The sequence below is a fragment of the Anomalospiza imberbis genome, chromosome 3, assembly GCF_031753505.1.
Source record: "Anomalospiza imberbis isolate Cuckoo-Finch-1a 21T00152 chromosome 3, ASM3175350v1, whole genome shotgun sequence".
Taxonomy (NCBI): Eukaryota; Metazoa; Chordata; class Aves; order Passeriformes; family Viduidae; genus Anomalospiza; species Anomalospiza imberbis.
In genome coordinates this window covers 32,153,624-32,170,054 of record NC_089683.1, presented here as the reverse complement: position 1 = coordinate 32,170,054, position 16,431 = coordinate 32,153,624, and the positions used below count along the sequence as shown (strand labels likewise).

The window sequence follows — 16,431 nt, the reverse complement described above, 5'->3', positions numbered from 1 at the left end:
TGTCCATGCCTCATGGTCTGCTGTATGAAGTCCAAAAGTATGGAGATACTTTGACATTTTAGATTATTATTTATTTTATTATTGATTGCACTGAAAGAAGACACATCATATAAAGAAAACAAAAAATTGTCTAAGCCAAATATTTGATTCTTATTCTTTCGGGTTTTTCTGCAAAATAAAGCCTTCAACAAGAACAGAAGACCTAGTAAACTTTGGGAATAATTTTTTTTTCCTTAAGGCCGACATTTTTGAAATATCTTTATTCTGTTTCAAAGACCATTTTATTAGTTTGATATTTTAAACCAAAACATTGACTCCAATATGACTGTCCAAACACTGGAAATTTTCTGTGCTGGTGGAGAATCAGCAGAAGTAGGAATCTGGTTGTGAGTCTTGTTATTTTACAGATAGACTCATCCTGAGTGTGTAGCCTGCCGTCACAATGCAAATAACAAACAAGCAGGCCAGAAAGAGTATAGGAAGAGATTCTTTAACACTGAGTGATTCCTCCAAAACTCATTATTTTAATAATGAACACAGCCCATCCATGACAGGCACAAGACTGAGACTTTATGCAAATAGATTCATCAGTTCTGGAACCACTCTAGCCCTGAAGATCAAATTAACAACATCCATCATGAGACATAATACAATTGCAGCAGAAAGAAAGGAGGTGTTACCTCCTTTAATAGCTGAGAAGGTTAGAAATATAGCTTATGGTTGAAAATGTCCTTCTATAAGTGGAAGAATACCATAGCAACAGTTGCTATTGTTTAGGTATAGATGTTAAGGTTTGAGTACAAGAAGTACTTGACAAATGCGAAAAATAAAACAATTGAATAATTTAAGAAATAGCAATATTGTACATCTCACACTGTTCATCATTGATTAAGCTATAAAATTGTGTGAACAGAGACACTGAAACATTGCATTTATCTTCCTAAAGATGCATCAGCTGCAAAAACTATGATAATTATGATTCTTAATAGAAGCATTATAGTGAATAATTTTAATTATGCAAAGTTAAAAAGTAAGCTTAACTCTTTAATAGATGTCTCTTCAAGACCTTCCTGTTAGGAGGAGAAAGCCTGAATGACTCCACTATGGTGAACAGGGATGTGAAAGGCAAACTTACTTTTGGTCAGCTTATCCTAGGGATCTGCTTTACCTGGGTAAAACAGCTGCAGTTAAACAAAGTCAGGACTTCTAGCTAGGAAAGGGTAATAATGTCTAATTTTAGTCTAACTTCAGGTTTATGCAAATACAGCAAGCCACACAGTTACAACGCAAAAAAAAAAAAAAGGAGATGTACTGCCTTTTTTAAAGGCTTTCACAGATGGATGTATGGAGGTCTCTGCCTTATAATGTAGTTCTACTAGCATCAACTGTCCATTCTTGGCATCCATTCGTTTCTTAAAATTTTTTTTTTCTTTTATCCCTCACCTTCTAGGTGTGTGTCTGACAGAAGCAAGTCTAAGACAGCAAATCTGCCAAAAGGCTCTAGGAATTAGACAGCCATTGAGTGGACAAGACTGGTGAGCCAACACAGAAGTAACACAGAGGAAAAGGAAAAAAAAAAGGAAGAAGAAAAGAAAAAAAAAAAAAAACCCTGCTTTTCTCTCAGACTACTGAGCCAGTCATATTCAAACTACATTTGTGGGATGACTTATGCCAGAGCAGAAGACACCATGCCAAGGCTAGAAGAGGATGAGACTGTTCAGCCTCAGTGCAGACCTATGTCAGCTTAAACTGCCCAAAAAGCCCAATCTGCCTCATCTTTGCATACTCTTTAGGAAAAATGAGCTCAACTGCCACATTCTAGTGTTAGAAAATCATTTTTCTGTGTATAACGTAATGCCTCATAAACTGACGTATCCCTTTAGGAAACCACACCAGCTATCCCTCTTCTTCCTTTTTGTCCTTCATGTGAATGAAGATAAAACTTCTCTGTAGCAGTGACGAGAGAATTAATATTTGAAATATCCAAAGTTACTTGTTTCCCTGTATTCCAAATGTTTTATTTGGTACCACTTGTGGGAGAAGGCGGGAGGAAGGGAGACGAAGAAGCAAGCTAAGGAAACAGAAGCATATTCAATCAAACTATAGGAGGCAGATGCAATTTTTTTTTGTTTCCTGACAGGATCTGAAGTCATGTCACCCCTTAACAACGACCTAGCTACAACATTGTAAGATATTCTAGAGGGGTTTGTTCACAGTCTCTCCCACTGATTCTGTTCCATCTTGTGTGGACTATTTAAATATTCATTAAGCCAGTGAGAAGGAAAATTACTCAGTATTAAAGCACTTTCCTGGAAGGTGACAAATCTTGGCTCAAGTCCATGTTTTGATTCAGAGCAGAATTAAGAATTAAGGTCTCTCTTTTCTCAGGAATTTACTCTAAGCAAGTTGCACTTACTTTTTTTTCTTATAGTCTTAGAGAATGTTTAGCCTCTATAAAGTGGCAGAGAGTCAGTGGAAGGTGTTGTACACTCAATACAGAATAACACAGTAGTTAAGACATCCTGAAATTTGCAAATTTAAATCTCCAGAGGAGGGGGCTTGTGTGAACATGAGATGAAAAGGCCAATTTCCTCAGCTAGAGGGCATGGAACCACAGTGTAACCAGTTTTTCCTCAATCACAAATTAAATTTTGCAATTATACCTACACATGCTACTTTGCACCTTATATCAGAGTTCAGCCCTACAGCAGAAAGCAGTAAGTAATTTTCTGATGGCAGTTAAGAAAACAAGAGGCCAGGTTGCAATTTTGTAACTCAAGTGTCCAAGATTTCATAAGAAAAAGACTTAATTTTATCTCACGGTGTTAGGATTTCTGAGGAAATGAGTGGTAGAAGCAGTCCAAAGAAAAGGTCCCATTTTACTTAAAGGCCTATCAAGTGGAAAGGCTGTTAATAATCTATGTTTCTGCTAATCTCTGGTAAATGTTAATACAGTTCTGCTGTTAAAACTGAGTCTGTCTGCCATCAGCAAGTGTGAGGAGCAAAACCAAAGACAACACTGCAGGACACATCTTAGTTTAGAGGCTATGGAAGGATAAAAGAGCAGATTACTTGCCATAGCTACCATATCCCTGAAAGCTAAAAGAAGACTTTAGAAAAGAACCCCAGCATTTCAGCTCATGGAAGAAATGAGATCTGTTTTTTCTTCAGTATCTTCCTTCAGAAAAAAGACAAAATTACAAGGATATCTTGAACAAGAATGCACTATTTTAGATGTTGATATTCTGAAACATCAATTATTTTATTTATTTAAGTTGCAGGAATTTTTTACTATTTTAAATGTCTGTGATAGTCCTGACTGAAAAGTAATTTAAGATCCCTTAGAAACTAAAAAAAAAAAAAAAAACTCCAACAAAAAAAGCCAAAACCAAAAAAAACACAACCAAGCCCACATTCAGACTCCCCCCCAAAAAAGCAAATAAATACAAAACCACCAAAAAACTTACTCTTTGAAACACTATTTATCTGGAGGAACAGTAAGTCACATTTCATAGCATTCAGCCAGGTTTCAGCAGAAAACCTGAGGGTAAGAATCTTTGCATTCTTCCCTTTGCCTCACTGCATAAACTTGAAAGGCAACGAGTCCCCCTATGTCAGCAGAGGGACACTGCAGTGCCAGCCTGTGCAGAGAAAGAAGAAAGAAAATGAGGCCAATTATGCAGAAAATATCAACATCACCAGGTCTGCACTGCCCTCAGGGGACTCTGCCACCCCCCAAACTCAAAGGCACCCAGACAGCACAGCCTTCCCTCTGGCCTGCCTTTCCCACTGCCCTCCCAACCTCCTCCTCCAGCACCAAAACGTATGCTGAGCCCTGAAAAAAAACCTCGTAGGACATCCCTGACTTAGGGGATGCTGCTTAAGACTAAGTACTAATTGCTCCAGGGTCAATGCCAATGAGAATCAAGAGGTGGGACAGCAATTTGACTGGTTTCTCAAGCTGTGTATATATTAGAGAAAAAAAATTTCTGTTGACGAAAAAGTGTACTCTGACCTCTCTGTAAATTGGAATTGCATTTACCATATCAATGACATATGATAAAAAGATCCATTATTTTAAAAAAATGCTTATTCCCATCAGTTGTAAGTCCATAAACAGCAGATCTGATGAAATATTCCTTCAATCTACTGCACATGAGTAATAGTGTGCACCCATAGACACATAGATTATATATTGCCCAGGCAAAGAGCCCAAAGCCCCTGGAATGCAGACAGCACACTGGCACATCAGAGTTCCAATCCCTACACTAAGTGCAAGATCTATGCCTTAAATGGCTGTGCTTGCCTCATGGGTTACTTAGATTTTTATTTTTTGATGCATGAAAGAAATTATTTTGTCGTCAACAGACAGAGCCTGCAGCAAATGAGCAGTACAGCAATTTTAGACTTTCTTGCTGACAGGAGTTCTCTATTGAAACCTTCTGAACTCTATTAATGAGTTGGAAAAGGATGTTTTGCACTTCCAGTACTCCAGCATTTTACCACTGAGGTTCCACAGAGGCTGAATCTTGCTGAGGGTTCAAAAGTGTCCAGCTGCCAGCTGGAACCCTGCTAAATGCACATCATCAGAGCAAAGTTTTACAAAAGTTGCCTTAGAACATGAATGTGTTGCAGTGAACTCCAAACATAATTTAAATTCAAGGCAATTTTAAATAATTTATCTAAATAGGAAAATAACATCTAGTTTTAGAAGTCCTTGTCTTGCTTAGGAAAATAAATTCAGGAGAAAAGGACACTGATATCAAATTATAATTACTGTAATATGAATTTATTTCAATTAAATATAACTCCAGTATCTTTCTGGCACTATGTAAAGCAAGTTTTAACTTTAGGTATTCTCTTCAAAAAACAAGCTGAATGTTAGTGCACTAACCTAGGCTAAAGTATTAGTTTAAAAAAGAGCCCTGAAAACCACATCTACAGTGACAGGTCATGAAGACCCATACAGATCATATTCAAGGGCAGAATGCAGTTTCTGAATTATATTAAAATAACCTTAGAAGCTAGTCACCATATCGAGAACTCACGAAAAATGTCAAGTTTGGCAAATTGTGGCAAAATTTACCCATCTATTTTATTCTGTAGCTTATGCAATTATCATTTCTAAAATTCTATACTATCTACAGGTTTTTGAAGACATAGTTCATTACCTGCACAAAATAGACTTTTGTAAACATTTAGATATTATTCTCACCATATATAATTTTAAATAGAAACCATGATATAATATATTAATCTGTGTGTACCCACACAATTAAAAATAGAGATTTGGCCTTTGTTTTGTCAAATCACTGACAAATAAATGGCATGTGGATATGCAGAGATGAATGGGATGGGATTAATAAATTTATTTCTTTATAATGCAGGGGTTTTAGTTACCAAAGCACATAACCATTCTACAAAAAGTGGTTTAAAAACTCCAAATATGGACTTGAGAACTTTGTTTTCTGTTGGGAAGCACAGACAAAAGAGGCAGCATGTCTTGGAAGGCTTCACTAATCAATGAGAACACATCATACATGCCATTATGTCCACTCTCAAGAGCCCAGGAAGAATCAGTAGCCATAGTAGCACCACATTCAAACTCCATTGGCCATGGAGTGCATGCAACCACAGCTCCAGCAGCTCCAGCTTCGAGGGCATTTGTGGGGACAGAAAGAACTGATCTGTGTAGCATCTGAAGGGTGGACTCCGCAGCTGAGTCTTCCTTTATCCGTCAGAGGTCAAAAATACTGTCTACAGAACAGAGAAAGACTGAAGGGCTTCTGACTTGATCATAGAATTATAGAATAGTTTGGGTCAGAAGGGACCTTTAACATCATCTAGCTTCAGCCCTCTTGGAAGAGATAGGATACCTGCCACTAACCCAGGTTGCTCAGTGCCCCATCCAACCTGGCCTTGACCACTTCCAGGGATGGGGAAGCCACAGCTTCTCTGAGCAACCTGTGCCAGTGCCTCACCTACCTCACAGTAAAGAATTTCTTCCTAATATCTCATCTAAACCAGTCCTGTTTGAGTTTCCTATTCAGTGACATGCCCATGTAAAAAAAATCTCTCTCCAGCTTTTTTTTTTTAGCCCCTTTCAGGTACTGGAAGGCTGCTTTAAGTTCTCCCTGGAGTGTTTTCTTCTCCAGGCTGAACAGCCCCAACTTTCTCAACCTGTCTTCATGGGGAAATGCTCCAGCCCTCTGATCATCTTTGTGGCCCTCCTCTGGACTCTCTTCAACAGGCCCCTGTCCTTACACTGGGGTCCCAGAACTGGAAGCAGCACTGCCTGTGGGATCTCACTGCAGAGGAGTGGAGGGGCAGAATCTCCTTCTTCAACCAGCTGGCCACACTGATTCGGATGCAGCTCAGGATACAGCTAGCTTTCCAAACAACAAATGCACATTGTTGGGTCATGCTGAGCTCATGCTGATACTTACTTCTTATTAACCAGTTGCATACTCCATAAGTGCTTCATCTCATTTGGACTCTGATCGTTTTTACTGTCATAACTCAGCCACTAAAGGCAAGCTTGCCTGGCAGTTAATGCCAGCAGTAGTCATGGCAGCAGTGCACTTCCATTCCAGGAAGGGAGCCCAAGTCACAATTCAAGATACCAAGCAGAACAGTAAGGGCATGCTTGAACTCCTAATGCTTAAAACTTGCCTGCTATACAAGGGAAAAGAAACCACATGTGTTTGGCTCCACTGTCAAGTAATCACAATCAAAGGACAGATATCAACTGTCTAAACTCTAAACTTGTTTCTGAAATGGGAATTTCATGCTTGCATTTTTTTATATATCTGTCTATTAATATCTGCATTAGGTGCTAGATAGCTCCTGATACTATAAAAATAAAGGGTCTCAGAAAAATGAGGCCACTTTTTCTATGGTTTCAGCTTTATCAGCATCATTGCATTTTTCCATTTTCATATACAAGCTTAGGAAAAAAGTTGACATTGTACTGGAATATATAAAACATATACAGTGTGCAAAACACTTGAAGTAATCCCTTCTCTCTGAGCAACATTAGAAAGGACTCATCTCTCTCTAATTTCAGGCGTTGTTCTTCAAGAAATTTGTGGACCAGCTGAGCAGAATCCTTAGGAGAACGATGGAGAAGTCAGGAAATCATGATCGATGGAGAAGTCAGGAAATCATGATCTATAAAGAAAGTTTGGAGGGTCATTTAAATTAAAGCATTCCAAAGAGCTCTGCAACATTATTCAAATACATGAAAGGCTGCTGAAAGGAGAAATAAAATAATTGGCCATGCCAGTGGTGCATTGTGGAAGAAGTAATTGATTTGAATTAACATGAAGGATTATATAAAATACAAGCAAAAATTTTCTGAAGTTAAGTGTACTATAGCACTGGAATCAACCTGGAGAAGCTATTTAGGCTCTAGCAATGGTGATTCTTGAGAACTGCTTAAACAAACATCTGACAAGAATGACCAAGACCCAGTCACCCTTGTCACAGAGCAGAAGAACCTACTGAGGGTCTCATGAGCTCCTTGCTGGTCCTGTGCTGTGATGTCCATACACATTAGTGTTCCTTCACACAGCAATTTTGGGATGAAATGCAACCTTAGCTGTCATGCTTAAATTAATTTGTAATTGTTATATGTAATTGATGAAATACTGTGTCTGCTGGAAGACAAAGCTTGGAAACCACTTTGCATCTTTTCTGTATTGAAAAAATCCATGATCGTGATCTATAGGAAAGAACCATAATATTTAATCTATTTATCTATTTTATATTTTAGAGTTTGTGATTCATATCAGCTCACTTTTGCCATCTAAAAGTTAGATAAGCACTATGAGGCTCCTTCTTTAAATGCAAGTCATCTCTTATGGTGAATTCACCCGACTCTTACTGCCCAGATTAAACAAGGTGCTTTGTTTACTGTGTATGTCTGTCTCTTGGCAGCACAGGGAGCTTCATCAACTAAACAAGTATTTCTGTGCATTGCCAAGATAAGCTTCAAAGCAAATGAAGAGATTTTGAAAGGAACAAATAGCAATCCTAAAGTGGAAATGGCAACTGCATCTCAATTCATATCACACTACTCATTAAATAGCACCAGTGTAAATGATCAAATCTGCTTTAGGGGTCATGCTGAGAGGGTACTGCTTCTTCCATATATCTAGTTATATTTGCAATGTTTTACAACTTGACAGGGATTGTTTGAAGGAGGTTGTGATGTTATGAGTCAGTACATTCAAATCAGATGGACTGTTAAAAAGGAACTTCCAGAAGGCAGACATGTAAAACAATTTCTTTCTAAAACCAATATATGATTGCTTCTTTAGCTCTGGGGCTGGATTCAAAAGTGTAACCCTCCAGCTGTAGCACTCCATTGTCCACTGTAGTATGTGGTACTTCTGTGTGCCTTCGACTAGAAGAAAACATTCCTGATTTCAACAAGGTTGACAAAGTCCTTTAAATTGCTTTCAATATTTCATAACAAAACTAAGCCAATGTACATTTGAATGCAAATACTAGTTTAAAGAAAAGTTCCAAATGGTAACCCTTATGGATTACAGGAAAATCTTAGGCCTGGTACCAGTAAAGAGATTTCTAATTAGGGTCTACGAAGAAGGAAGATATACATTTATATTTGTTAGGTTTTTATTATAGTGCTGTAATATTAGTAACCTTATTTAATAGTAACCGCACTTTGAAGCTGAATACATAATTTAAAAAAAAATTAGTACAAATTATGTTTTGCGGCACAGATATTATTAAATCAAATTTCATTGTGTGAGGTTGTGGGCACACACACAAATCAGTCTTTCATAAGTTATAACTGATGTTATACACAATATGCAATTTACATAATTAACTTTCCCTAGGGCATGGAAAAATAAAATATATTTCTTAATTTTTCATACTGCTTTGAAAAGTCATGATAAATGCTGTTAAATAAAATTTAGTTTTGGTTTGGATGCTCTAATATTTTTTATGACATGAGCTCTAAATTAATTCCAAAATCAAAACACAACCCAGCAGGGAGCTGCAGCTGATAGGCAAAGATCTGCTCAGTGCATGATATATTAATTAACAACATTTTAAATGTGCCCCTGCCACTGAATACAGTCTTAAATAAAAGTCACACCCATCATAAAGGTAGAATGGATGAAAACAGACAATTTCACCATTTGAAAGGGTCAGTGGAAGAAATTGCGTGGCTGTAAACTCAGATTGCATTCCAGAAATGTGTATATCCTCAAAAAAAAAAGTGTTTCCTTCCCTCATAAAGTCTAAAGATATTCAAAATTTCACTGGAAAAGAGACTGGACAGTCTGCTCTTTTTAACCCTTTGTGGGCAGACTGGATGAGCTCCAGAGGTGCCTTCCTACCCCAGCCATACTGCCTTTATGCCATTCTGTGAACAGGCTGGTCGACCAAGAAAGCATAGACAGTAACTGCAATGACATATGCAAACCTTTCCTTTTTCTGGAAAGTTCACTTTCCTTTGGAAAAAGATCATTATTTTGCTCAGCTACCCAGTACTATCACCCCAAATCTCATGCTTGCAGATAAACTAGTTGTCCCAGAGGGGATTAAATCACAAAGAACAAAACCCAACACATCACAGACAATGCTCATAATGCTATAAGAGAAATATATATACCTGAGAAAAATAAAAGTAGCATTCTCTTCCAGTTTTATTACCTCAAAACCTGATATCTGTTATAGCCTTACCATTCAAGACCCCTTTATAAAATAGGTGGGATTAAGGCATCTGTAGTGGATGATAACTTTACCAACTTAAAAAGCACCTTAGGAGATGATGACTTGTTTAAACTGAGCACTTAAATTTTAGATAGCAAAGGTTATGAGACAGGAATGTCATTGGGAGAGAAAGTCACACAGAGAACAATAATCTCAGGTGAATGTTCGAAATGTGGTGTTAGTTGGAGAGAAGCCAGCCAAACACATATCTTACAATAGATTTTTATGTGTTTAAACCTCCACACAGATTTATCATCTGTCTTCATAAGTAATTAGACCTGAGTAATTCTTCTGCAACAGGCATTTTTTAATTGAGAATAAGCCCCTGCTTGGAGAAGTGCACAGTAATAATTCCCCAGGACAATATTTTTGCAGAGTTGGATATGCATTTTCACCACTGCATTGTTTGAGCATTTCTGTTTCTGCTCACATTTGTTCAGAGCAACAGCCCAGCCTGCGTGTTCCAAAGCAGACCTGGGCAGACACAGATGAGCATGTGCCCATTGCCAGGAAAGCTTTAGAGAGATCAAGTAGGATTTGCTGTGAGAGCATCTCACCAGCACACACTGCTTGGTAACACTTTTCAAGGTACAGTACCTTCCTTGTGTGTTCAGTCATTTCCTCTGAACAGAACTGGACAGCCTCATGAAATCACACTCCCTATCTCTTTGTTCCACCATCTAGCATCCCCTTTAAATGAACGTCCCTTTTCAACCTCTTGCTGTCATTCTTTCCAGGTGGAAAGGCAGGCCCTTGCACCATTGTCAGACTGCAGAATATTACCCTTGGGACAAAAGAAAACCTGTGAAACCTGAAGACCTTCTCTGAGGAGTGACAGCAACACTACTAGATCTGACTAATCATTCACAATTGTGGGGAACTAGGAAGAATTTACATGCATTTGGTTATGATATTTCTGCAAATTAGTGCCATGTTTGTAAGCATAGTATAAGTATTAAAATTAAAAATGTATTTCTTGTCTCAATCATTTCCATGTGCTGTTCACTGGAGCAGTGCTTCTAGCCCCAAAGGCTGCAGTTTGAGGAGACCACTGGTGGAAAGGGATGTAACACCTGTGATTGTGGTGCACAGGGGATCTCAAGGAAAGCACACTAAAACTCAAAAGCAGTTTGCAGTACAAAAGAAGACATGGAGGTGTCAGTACTGTCATACCTTTTCCTGAGATAAGGCTTGAGAAGTTTTAAGCAAACTGGTTAGAGGCAAATATCTGGACCTCCAGTGCCTACCTCTACTTCCCTTGAGTGCTACATTGATTTTAAGGGCCAGTTTAAAGGATTAAAAGTTCTATGTGTCAAGAGTACAAACTGACCCTTGCTGCACTGCATTAACTAGCAATTACAGAATACAACGCACTCAACGGACAAGCAACCAAAATGTAAGAGAAAGATTTGTCTGGGTGATAAAATTCAACATTCAAATCATGCTCCAGGGAGCTCTGTGGGTCATAGTCTAATAAAATGGGAAAAGTCAGCTTCACCCTTTTTTTTTGGTCATGTTTTGCAGGTGCCTCACAGTAGGAATGGAGGGCAAAGACTCCGGTTCCTATTAGAAACTAATCCTAAATGCAGTCTTGTGGCTGGCTCCCAGCAGTTATTGGGCTACATGTCAGCTGCAGCAGCTGGTCAGGAACTGGAGCACAAAGCAATAAAGAGTTGATGCTGAAGGAGAGTAGTTTTCTATCATCCACCACTGTAAGAGACACGGCCTTTTTCTGATAGAAATTATCAAAACTGAACAAAATCTCCCTCAGACCCCAGGCTTTTTTCCAGAGATGTGCAGGCAAAGAATCTAGTTGCATGCCCAGTTGGGCACCTAATACTCTATAAGTGAATTTCATGCACAGTAAGTTTTGATTAGGATTTCAGCAGATGTGCACAGTGTAGTACCATTCAGAACAGATACAACAAAGGGAAAAAAGGTAAAAGGTCTGCTTAGAAAAGGCAGAGCCAGTGCTGATTTTTCTCCTGGCTTCTGCACAGCTTGTCTTGAATAGGAACCCCTCCAGGGAGGCTGTGAACTCACAGTATCTCCCTAACAATGGGTGCTTTCAGGCATGGAAAAGAGTAGGGAAGGAGGGACAGAGTCAAACTAGAATGATACTGCAGATTCCTTCTTTCACTGTGGCACAGTGAAAATTGTTCCAGAGAGAAAATGATGATGAAAAATGGAAAGTCATTCCATGCAAGATTTCTGCACTTGTGAAACTTCTATCAGTTCTACTTCATGCACAAGGTGAAACGAATCACCATGGCAGAAATGAAATTAAACCATATCAGAGTATAATTCTGCCATGCATCATGAGTCAGTGTCCATTACACATGGCACTCCTTCCCTCTGATGGTGAATGGATGCAATAGAACTGACTGTCTCACAGAATGACTTTCCCACTGCCCAGCAAATTCACCACTGTATCACTGAAGCTCAGGTGGGCTCTCCAGAGGTTTAAACTGCTGCACAAAACACAATTAACTGCATATGCCATTGAGAATTTTCACCCATTATTTCCAGCTCAGAGTTTCCATTTTCTCAGAAATGATCACATTTTCCATTGGTGCAAATTTTCTTATTTTTCTATCTGACCAAATGCAAATACAAAAATCAGGACAATTGGAAAAGTATTTTCAATTGAAAGATGCCTTTACAATGGATGTGGTGTTGAAAAAACTTTTTTATTTTTTTGTGAAACAAAGCTGTTTAAGACAAGGCATTCCAAGCAGTCCTTCTAATCTGATTGCTCTTCCAGGGATCTTTAAATATGCCTCTCCTGAGCTGCTGGACTGCACAATACTGACATCTACAATTTCTAATAGGTCAGACAGGTTTTTTCTTTAATTCATTTACATAATGCTTTTGCCATCACTTGTAGTTTTGCTTTTAATTAAGCAGACCAAATACACCAATGAGCTCTAGTTCTGGATTATATGCTCAAAATATAACAAGCTCCATCCACAATTTTTCCATCCTGTATTTTCTTTATATAAACATTCAAATTATATATACACAGATCACAGTTACTTAATTGCTTGTAACAAAGTTGAAGGGTGTATTTTGCAATGAGTCTTACATTATAAGAATATAATTAAAAACCAAGTTGATAATCATTTGAAATTTTGAGTAGATAAAAATAGATGTTATGAAGATCATATTGATTGCAATTTGATTGTTTTAGAAGAAATCATTGTAAAGTGCTATTTCTAAACAGTAGAGGACACATTTTAAATATTCTTGAGTATAAGTTGTGTCGACTTACCATCGGCTATGGTACTTTGTAAAACAGTCACATTCTAAAGATTTTTTATTTATTTTTTCTCAAATAACAAAATTGGTAATGTTATTTATATAATGAGTTAAATATTTTATCACCCTTTACTTTTTAAATATGTGTACAGCCTTATTTTAAAATGTTCTTTGCTCTCCATTGGCATAATCTTTCAGCACTGTCAAAATACTAGGTACACTTAAGCGATTTGGAGTATTTAGTGATTTGGAGAACATTGCAATTTTCTGCATCTACCTGGAAGCATGCAAAATAGATGTGACTAAAAAACTCAGTTACAAAAATCAGTAATTTGAAAAGAGGCCCATGGTTAGGAATACAAGGCCAAGTATCACTTAGCAAATTTAGAAAAAATTACCATAGCTGGCTACTTCATGTTCATATGAAGTACATTTTGCTGAACATAGATAAAAAGAGGTATTTGGAATGCAAAGCATTGGACTTCTAGGTTACAGTGAAAATCAAAGGTATATCCACAGAACTTCAGCTCACTCTCCCTCCACAATTTAGTGTTTTACCCTACTCATGCAACATGAATTTGGCTTCAAATAAAAAGAATTGTTAAAATCAACCAAGCTTTTAAGCAGGATGAGATCCAAATCTCAAAAGTGAGGCTCAGAAAAGCCAGGTGTCCTCTGTTTTAGCACAGAAGTATCTTGCAACTTTCAGGCTTGAGCACTTCTAATGCAAAATCTGCATTGTGCAGACCAGCCTACATGGTAAAGGTTACAAGACTGACTAACTTCATGAAGCACTAAACTCACTCAGAACGTTCCTCACTGAAATGTAGTATAGGACCAAGCCTGCTCCTTATGGTGTTAAGCCTAATTGCAGATGCTCCCAAATGCTATGTGGCATCAGGCAAAATTGATAGCATTAAAATTACAAAAGAACTAGGTTGAGGGGAGAGGAAAACAGAAGGAAAACAGGCCTTTTTTGAAATTTGTATCTCATTGAAAACATGGCAGGGTGTGCCAGTATGCTGGGTAATACACAATGTGATCACATTAATTCTAATTTTTATTTTCATAATCTTTATATTCTTTGATGAATTTTTAGGCAGCTGAACTTTATTAGTATGAATATTTCTCAGAAAACAACATAATTACATTTAATTTGCAGTTCTTGGGGTAGACATTCTAGTCTGTTATGAAAAACAAAACAGTAATTTCCATTTTATAGAACACTAAGAACACTCAACCACAACAAAACAGCACCAGATTTCAAGTGAGGAAAAAAAAAGATTCCTAATAAGTTGATAAGTACTTTTGAACAATTAATTTCTTTTGAGCAATGAATATTTTTGAAGTGTTGCAATCCATTCAAAAATCTACTTTTAAATGTGAATAAGGAAAACTCAGATATATTCTTCAATAGAAATCACTTCTGAGCTCTCACAGTAACCATTTCAACACATAATAGGCAATTACACTTTTAACATCAGGCTTTCTCCTGAAAGAGAAAAATCAAGTTGTTTTGCTAATCAAGTTGCTGTCCTGCTGAGCATGGTGAGCATAAGGTTATAACACACTTCTGTGTGTCCTAAGAACGGGACCCTGCCTTATTTTCTAAACTGGGGCAAAGCCTATACATTTTGACAAAAGTCTGAGGATTTTGTCTCATTTGTTCTCTATTCAAACAATGTCCTCCTTCAAAAGCAATCTTGGGAACTTTTTTGGTACTATACATGGAGGAGAATTGTGGCTTTGTCCGCTTTGCACGCAGGCAGAGCTGGGGATTCCATCCTCATGGGAGCAGCAGGATTCCAAAGTCTGAGCTGTAGCTTGAGGTCCTCATTCCAGCTGACATTTCTGTAGGTTAGAGTGAGAGATTAAAAAGGTTCCCGCGGACACTAGAACTAGTTGCTCACCCATTGTAGTTGTTTGGGTCCTTCAATTTTGTTGTGGCTCGCTTTTTTAGGGGTTTTTCAGTGCTGGATTTGATGTGTTTCTGCATTTGCATACTGCCTCTGATGTCACTTCCTCCTCACAGTCCCAGGTGCTATTTTCTAGGAAGTAGCAGGGGTGAAACCCAACCCGACAGAGAGGGATTTCTAACAGGGGATGAACAACAGGTAATTGATCCACAACAAGCCAACAATAGGCCTTTAAGAAATAAGCAATTTCTTATTCATAACATTAATTAGTTTCATTAAGCATAAAAAGCAAGTTGTAGTTATTTAAATTTTCTGAAAGTTTGTGCATTGTATCTCACCAAAAAAACCTTTCCTCTCTACAGAAAAAAAATTAAAATACCTACCAATAACATGTGAACCCTTGTTGCAGTTCATGTTTATTTCATTAAGTTATTGTTAAATGGTTCACTCTGTTATCATCCCACATTTCCCTAAGCTGTACCCTCCCTTAAAGCTGTCCCTCAAGCTATTCCCCTCCCTTTGTTCTAGTTCCTTCCCTGCCTATCAAGGCACCCCTGACCTCCTTCCCTGCCTGTCAAGGTGACTCTGCCCCTCTTCCCTGAATGTCCCCTACCACTCACTCCCTGGGCCAATCCCTGATTGAAACACCCACTTGGAAATCCCCTAATCCAGGATGCCCCCACTGGCCCAAGTGACCTTTCCCCTCTCCTCTCCTGATCCTGACTGGTCCCACAGTGTTGATGTAATCCCCTTGCTCCACCCTTGAAATCCCCCTATTGGTTGATTTTCCGTAGCTACCCCCTGGTTTGTAGCTGTATTTAACCCCTTGTGTTGAGATGCTTGGTGCTGTTCTGCCTTATCCTTTCACCTGGAATGAACTTTCTCTATGTCTATGAACCTCAAGACAAAGAGCCTCCTCCTTCGCCTAGTCCCTGCTGTGGCTGTAACACTGTGCACCACAGCGCTTGTAGCACTTCAGGTTCAGTTGTGGGCAAACCCCTGTCCCCCGCTGTTTTGGTTTAGATTAAAGTTTAGGGATGGGACGGGGGTTGGAAGCAGATCATCTTTAAAGTCCCCTTTCAACCCAAAACATTCTATGGTTCTATGAATTTAGAAGAAGGAACAAATAATTTTACTAAATTTTTTCTGATGGCTGTTGAATTTTGTTTATGTCAGTAAATGTTCATTAAGCACCTCTAAAATACAGTGAAATGCATTTATCGACAATTGGAGAGATAATTACACACTTCAAAAACAAACTGCCAACAGAGTGATAATTGCTTGCCTTCCCAGGTTTCCAGTCAGTGGTGGTGAGAATATATATTTACCAAATAATGGTATTTTACCTGGGCTTTTCATTGGTTAATGTAATGCTTGGGGACATTGCTGTGAGTTTTGTTGTCCTCAGTTCATAACCTAAGGCTCGAAATACTAATCTACGGCAGTCCTTTCAAAATAAGTATATGCTTTTGTAGATTGAGGGTGGAGGTTTGATGCCAAAGGAGAAAGG

The 16,431-nt window shown here is 38.2% G+C and overlaps 1 long non-coding RNA gene across 1 annotated transcript in view; it reads right to left on the bottom strand.

Moving 5' to 3' along the window:
- Positions 1-15,389, bottom strand: part of LOC137469872 (uncharacterized) — a 79,160-nt gene extending 63,771 nt beyond the window's left edge. Inside the window, exon 1 of the long non-coding RNA XR_010996736.1 lies at positions 15,305-15,389. This is a non-coding gene — a long non-coding RNA (uncharacterized lncRNA). The remainder of the gene's footprint in view (positions 1-15,304) is intronic.
- Between the last annotated feature and the right edge of the window lie 1,042 nt (positions 15,390-16,431).